Here is a 7,508-nt window from a genome sequence, read left to right as displayed (position 1 = left end):
ACTGACATCATCCACAGGTTCGGGGTTCCTAACACCATCATCACTGACAATGGGACACAATTCACCGGTCGCAAGTTCCTGACGTTCTGCGACGACCACCACATCCGGGTGGCCTGGTTAGCCGTAGGACACCCTAGGACGAATGGCCAAGTAGAGCGTGCCAACGGCATGATCCTACAAGGCCTTAAGCCAAGAATATTCAACCGGTTGAAGAAGTTTGGCAAGAAATGGCTTGCCGAACTCCCGTCAGTCATCTGGAGCCTAAGAAACACCCCGAGCCGAGCCACGGGATTCACACCGTTCTTCCTGGTCTATGGAGCTGAGGCCATCCTCCCCACTAACTTAGAATACGGTTCCCTGAGGCTACAGGCGTACAACGAGCAAAGCAACCGCACTACCCGCGAAGACGCCCTCGACCAACTGGAGGAAGCCCGAGACATCGCGCTGCTGCACTCAGCCAGGTACCAGCAAGCCCTACGATGCTACCAAGCCCGGCGCATCCGAAGCCGAGACCTGAAGGTGGGCGACCTGGTGCTGAGACTGAGGCAGAGCAACAAGGGCCGCCACAAGCTGACCCCACCCTGGAAGGCCGTCAATCGTCTCTCAATTGCTGAAGCCCGGGACCTACAAGTTAGCCGACGAGAAGGGCGAAGTCCTCATCAACGCTTGGAACATAGACAGCTACGTCGCTTCTAAAACCCTTAAATATTCCAAGCATTGTAATTTTGGTTCCCCCATCGAGGGGAACCTGTCCGTACTAGGACAAGTCGATACAAAGAAAAACTTAAGGGACCGGAGGTTCCCTCAAGAGCAAAAGGCTGGCCGAGCTGAGAGATAAGCCTACCCTCCGGGCTACGGCACTCCCTCACCAACTTTTACTCGAGAGGCAGCCCAGGCTCCGAGGGGGTTTTTTCAAAGGACTTGTCTAGAAATCGGAATAGAAGGTACAAACGCATTTACGATAACGCTTCAAGGGAGACTCGGCCATGCCTCCTCATGGCCGAACCTCCCTCGGGGGCTAGGGGGGGGAACCCCCTAAGTCCCGGACAACCCATTTCTTCTTAATCGATTTTCAGTTAAATCCCTACGCCAAACTCTCTCTAGCGCGCTCTAACAGATCATTTGTAAAGAACCTAAGGACCAAAGTATGTCTCAAGGCTAAAAGGGCCGGCCGAGCCGTGAGAATGACCTACGCCTCCGGGCTAACGGCAACTCCCTCAACCACCTTTTACCCGAGGGACGACTTAGGCTCCAAGGGAGTTTTACAGATGATACGTTCGGAGACAGAGGACAGAGGCTCGGAAATACAATAAAGCGATTAGAAAAAACGTATATACAGCACCTCACAAAGGCCTCGACGGCCACAAACGTCACGATACAGTAATAAATCTAACTTATTACATGGCCCCCCTCGGCCCAGGTCAAGGCGCAGGGTCTCGCCGCGTCGGCAGACGGCGAAGGAGGAACCACCTCCTCTTCGAATAGCTTCGCCAACGCCGTGCCGGGGCCCTCGACTGCCGCTTCCAGCTTCGTCAGCTCCTCCTCGGCCTTGACGGCATCCTCGGACAGGACATAGCCGTCACTGACGCCTTCGACGTCGACGCCGGCGTAGTGCGAGGAGACGACGGCCAGGGCGCGTTTGACGCCTGTGTGTAGCGCCTCTCGCAGTCGCTGACAGCGCTTGGCCAATCAACGCAGTCAGGCGGCTCCTAAGGGAGCTGCCCGATTGAACCCCCTCCATCTCCAGGGCCTCGCAGACGGCGCGAGCTGCGCTCTGCAGCACCTCGTGCTCCTCGATCTCCGCGATCGAGCACTGTCTGCAGCGCGACGGAGGCCTCGGTCAACCGCGAGACCTCATCATCCAACCCTGCGCCAAAACAAGTAGAATAGGATTAAGCGTCAAAGAAAACAGGCCAAACGGGGGCGCGAGGCCTGCGGGACTCACCCTTGGCCTTCTCCTTCCAGCGCTGGACCTCGACTCGAGAGGCCTCGGCTGCCCTGGAAGCCTCCTTCTCCAGTTCTGTCTGCGTCGCGACAAGAAGTCAGGTGTCCGAACGCGTGAAAAGACGAACGAGACAAAGGGAACAAGACTCACCCTCGGCCTTTTCCCTCCATTTTAGGGCCTCGCCTTGGGAAGCCTCGGCCGCCTTGGTGGCCTCTGCCAAGTCACCTTTCGTCAGCTCGTGCCCTGCTGCTCCGCACCCAGCTGCCCGGCGGTGGCTATGGCGGTGGCCTTCACTTCTTCCGCTCGGAGTTGGAGGCGTCTCGCTCGTCGGCCACCCGGGCCTGTTCCTCCCTCCAGCTCCTTGACCCGTGCCGCCAAAGGGGCGACCTGCCCCTGAGCCGTGGCCGCCTCAGCCTCCCGTTTGTCACACAGCGAAGACGGAGATCCTCCACCTCCGCGCTCCGCGCCGACAGAAGCTCGTTAGCGTGGGCGAGCAGCTCCCTCTGCCGACAGAGCTCGTCCCAGACGCCCCTCTCCTCCTCCCGCCGAAGGAACAACGACTTCCCGAAGGACCGGGCCTCGAGCTCCTGGATAGGCAGAACACAATTGGGCACTACGAATAAACCCGGAGAAAGACGACGTCACACGAGAAAAGTGGGGATACGTACCTGCGAAACCCCGGGCAGGTCATTGGCCACGACGGACAGGCGCTGTCCGCAGCGACCGCGTCCGCCAGGCTGCGGTACTGACTCGAGTGTGTCCCAGCGACCCCCTCCGGCCGCGTCCTCAAGTGCAAAGATGGGCTCCCCCTCAGGGTCGTCCCGGCTCCGCCACCAGACGCGCGGGTGATCCCACCCGTACGACTCAGGCCGCACTCGCACGAGGGGCCGCACTTCCCTCGCCCGAAGCCGAAGCCGTTGTTCCATCCACGGCACTGGCCGCCCGGCAATCAGCCACCCCTTCCCCCGGGAAGCATTGTCGGCAGGGATCGGGCGGACCTCCGCCTCCCGGGCGCTCCCTTGTACAGGAAGCACGCTCCTGAATTGGCGGCAGGGTTGAGGCTTGCCTCGCCTCCGTCTCCACCTCGAGGTCCGCCGCCCTCGCCGCGCTCACTCCGGCCTCCACCACTTCGGCCCCGAAGTTCCCGGCGCCGCGGTCTCCACCACCTCAGCCCCTGAGGTCCAGAGGGCCTCGGCGACCGTGGGGGCCTCGACCTCAGACCTCGCCCTCGGTGGCCTCCACAAGCCGAGGGGGTCTCGCCGCACCCACAGTGGCCTCGACAGCTGCAGGTGCTGCGGCCTCGCGGAGTGTAGGCTCCTCCTCCTCCTCTCGCCCCACGGCCGCCTGGGTAGCCCCTACCTGGGCGACCAACTCGTGTACCTCCACCGCCCCTAGGGCGATGGAACCCGTGCCCACCTTAGCGCCTTGCGCGACGCAAAGGCAGGCACGCTTCTGCCTAACGCTTCTTGCTGAGGGCAAAACACGGTCAGACCCGCGACCAAAACAAAAGCAGGAGATGTTAAAAGACTTCACTAGCGAAATACTCACCCCGAGCGGATGCCCAACCGCTTCTTTCACCGCGTCCCTCCTCTGCAAACGGCGGCGGTGGGCGCGGCCCTCGTATCCGCCGAGGCCGGCCGACCTTCGCCGGACTCCGGCGCTCGCTCAACCCCCGGTGGAGCCGGCCCCGCAGCCGCCTGCTCCACCTCTGCCGTCGAGCCCAGCGGGCTGACGGCGCGCTTTCCCCACGCCCCTCGTCTTGGGCGTATCGGCCTCGGCCGCGGGGCGGGCGCTCATTTGCCCCGAGTCGCCGTCTCCTCCTCCTCCTTGGGACGACGGACCGCCCGCCGACGCCCCAAGAAACCATCTCCCTGACGTCAGGGAGGCGGTCAAGGGGACCCCGCTCCACCTCACCACCATCGTCGCCGCTCGAATCCTCCACCGACGTCGACGGAGACGCCTCCACTGGGAGACCCTCGAGCTTCTGCTTCCGGCGACGCTTTTCCAGAGCGTCGCGCTCAATGATCTTCTTCTTACGTTTCGCCGTCTTAGCATCCTTCTTCTTCTTCTGGGCCTCCGCGTACGCCCGGTTCGCCGCCCGCCGCTGTGCATCTTCAGGGACGGGCGGTGGGGAGGCTCGTATGTCCCTCATCCCCTGCGAAAAACGACGAATACGAACAAGGGCTCAGGCCAAGGAGAGGAACAAGGAGGCCTCGGAGGCTGCAGCCGCACACAACTCACCAGGGAAAGGTACCCCGGCGTCGGGCGCATCGGGAACGGGGACAGGCCGCCGATCTTCTGCCGCCCCTCAACCGCCTCGTTCACCCGGCGCAGAACCTCCTCGTCGGAGAGGGGCGCGGCGGACATCCGGATGCCATCGATCGGCTCGTCCGGCGTCATCTCGAACAAACATCGCCGCCGCGCCATCAGCGGCAGCACCCTCCGGCGATGGAAGGCCGCCATCGCCACAGCCGCCGTAAGGCCATGATCGCGCAGCCTCTCCAGCGCCTTCAGCAGTGGCCGCAGCCTGTGTTGCTCCTCGCTCGGGACGCCATACCGCCAGTGCTCCGGCTGAACCTCCACTACCCTCCCAGTATAAGGAGGAAGCCTGCCGTCGTCGTTGCGGAGGTAAAACTAGCTGGAGTACCAGCGACGATTGGACGACGTAAGTTGGGCTGGGACGTAGAGGTTCAGCCGGTCCTGACGCACTTGGAGAGTGCAGCCGCCGGTCCTCGTCACCTTCCTCGTGCCCGTCATACCCGTCGGCCTGGTGGTATGCGTCGCCCGAAACAGGTGAAGCCACAGCTCCCAATGGGAAGGGATTCCCAGGTACCCCTCACAAGACGGCGACGAAGGTGGCCGCCTGCGCAATGGAGTTGAGGTTGAAGTTGTGGAGCTCCACGCCATAGTAATGCGGGAGCGCCCGCATGAACCGATCCGCCGGAAGGCCGAAACCACGCTCGTGGAAGGACACGAAGCTCACGACGTAGCCGTCACGAGGCCTCGGCTCTAGTTCGCCTCCCGGAGCCATCCACTCCGGCCTGCTGGGATCGGTGATCGGGCGGAGGAGACCGACGTCGACGAGCGACTGCAGCACTCCCACGGTCACGTCAGACCGATCCCATGGGTCCGCCGGGAGGACCACGACGTTGGCCATGCGCGCGGTGGAGGTCGCGACTACCGCGGTAAGGCTCGCTTTCAGCCTCTCACTCCCCCCTTTCTCCCTTCTTCCCGGTGCTCTCTGTTTTTCTTTAGCAACAGCTAGAAGGCAGCAAAGGCAGACACAGGCAAGGTAAGGGGAGAAGGGGCGAGGCTCGTTTCGTATTTATGCAGGGAAGGGAGCAAATCGTGGGCGACGAAATCGGGGAAGTTACCCCAAAAAATTCGCTGCGGTTATCCAGATCCGGTCTTACCGCCCACGCGCCCACTCCCTCCTCATTAATTGCCGCGTACGGTTACGCCCCGTCGGCTGACACCACGTCGCGTCCAACCACAGTAGCAGCAGGCGCCGTTTCGCCTCCCCGAAAAAAGCCGCCTCAAAAGACGCGCCTGCCGTTGTTAGCCGTAGGGAGAGAAAATAACCCCCACCCGATTCCTTTCGGGCAAAGGAACTGGGCACCGAGCCCACTACGGTCCAGGGATTCGAAGGCCGGACCCTTAGGGGTTTCGACGGCCGCCCCAGGGCAACAGAGTCAGGGGCAACCACGGGCGAGCCTGTACGAGGCCCAAGCAAGCGAAACGCTTGGGACGCCCTGTGTCGCGTCCGAGACCGGCAGGGAGGTCTCCGAATGGGATCCCACCGTAGGGAGGCACCGAGCCACCGAGGCCCAGCGAACGGCCTCGGCACCCACTAGAGAAACCCTCCGGTACTCTTGGAGCGCGTCTCCGGACCGCTAGCCGACCCCCAGCGAACGGGGTACGGGTCTCCACTCGGACTTACCCGATAACAGCTCACCGAAAATGCCATCGCTCGCACCCACCGAGGGTAGCGTGGCACATTCCACCCCTCCTTCCGAGCAAAAAGGAAGCGCGAGGGTCGAACAAAAAGTCAGGAGAACCCCTGACGGCCCTCTTGCTCCGCGCAGAGGCTAAGGGACTCTTCCTGCAAAACATTGCCGAGGCCCAGCGACTTAAGCTCGCGCACGAGGGGGCTCGGCAAAACAAACCCTCCTTCCGAGCGAAAAGGAAGCGCGAGGGTCGTACGAAAAGCCAGAAGAACTCCTGACGGCCCTCTTGCTCCGTGCAGAGGCTAGGGAGCTCCTTCTGCAAAGATGCCGAGACCCCGCGACCTAGGCTCGCACCCGAGGGGGGCTCGGCAGACAAACCCTCACGCGCGAGGGGCGAACCAAAGCCAGGGGGACCTTTGACCGCTCTCTCGCTCCGTGCGAGAGACTCGGGGGCTCCTCCTGCAACTTTGCCGAGACCCAGCGGCTCAGGCTCGCACACGAGTGGGCTCGGCAAACAACCCCCCGTCCGAGCGAAAAGGACGTACGGGGGACGGACAAAAAAGTCGAAAGGACCCCTGACCGCCCTCTCGCTCCGTACGGAGGCTCAGGGGCTCTTCCTGCACCCAAGATAAAGGCAAGCGACCCAAACCCGTTACGGTCCAGGGGTTCGAAGGCTGGGCCCTTAGGGGTTTCGACAGCCGCCCCAGGGCAACAGAGTCAGGGGCGACTACGGGCGAGCCTGTACGAGACCGAGGCCCAAGCAAACGCTTGGGACGCCCTGTGTCGTGTCCGAGACCGGCAGGGAGGTCTCCAAATGGGATCCCACCGTAGGGAGGCACCGAGCCACCGAGGCCCAGCGAACGGCCTCGGCACCCACTAGAGAAACCCTCCGGTACTCTTGGAGCGCGTCTCCGGACCGCTAGCCGACCCCCAGCGAACGGGGTACGGGCCTCCACTCAGACTTACCCGATAACAGCTCACCGGAAATGCCATCGCTCGCGCCCACCGAGGGTAGCATGGCATCTTCCACCCCTCCTTCCGAGCGAAAAGGAAGCGCGAGGGTCGTACAAAAAGCCGGGGGAACCCCTGACGGTGCTCTCGCTCAAGGCAGAGGCTAAGGGGCTCTTCCCGCAGCATCGTCGAGGCCCAGCGATCCGAACTCGCATCCACGGGCTCAGCAAACACAATGAAAACCCCTTACTCGAAAGAGACAAAAGCCCCAGAAGAAGTGAAATCACTCCTCCAGGGCCTCGGGGGCTACACCCGGCGGGTGCGCTCGCGCGCACCCATCGAAGCCCTGAGTCCGAAACACCATCCCGACAGGAACTATCAAGAGCCAATTCTCGTCAAAACCTCAGGGGGAGTGCCTCCACTCCCCCCAAGGCTCGGGGGCTACTGTCGGATACCGCGAGAAGGGGTACCATAAGCAAGAACCAAAAAACGACTGCTTAGACTTCGTAAAGATCGAAACTAGCTAACAATCGCTGGCCTCGGGCGACCTCTCACCAAAGGCCTCGGCCAACTCTCCGTATCGCTCGAGGCCCCCTCACCGCTGGCCTCGGGCGATCCCCCACCGAAGGCCTCGACCGACCCCCTCTCGTCGCAGGCCTCGGCCG

This window comes from Miscanthus floridulus, chromosome 2 (assembly GCF_019320115.1).
Source record: "Miscanthus floridulus cultivar M001 chromosome 2, ASM1932011v1, whole genome shotgun sequence".
In the NCBI taxonomy this organism is placed as follows: domain Eukaryota; kingdom Viridiplantae; phylum Streptophyta; class Magnoliopsida; order Poales; family Poaceae; genus Miscanthus; species Miscanthus floridulus.
The sequence above is the reverse complement of the archived record's forward strand: the minus strand, read 5'-3'. Positions refer to the sequence as shown.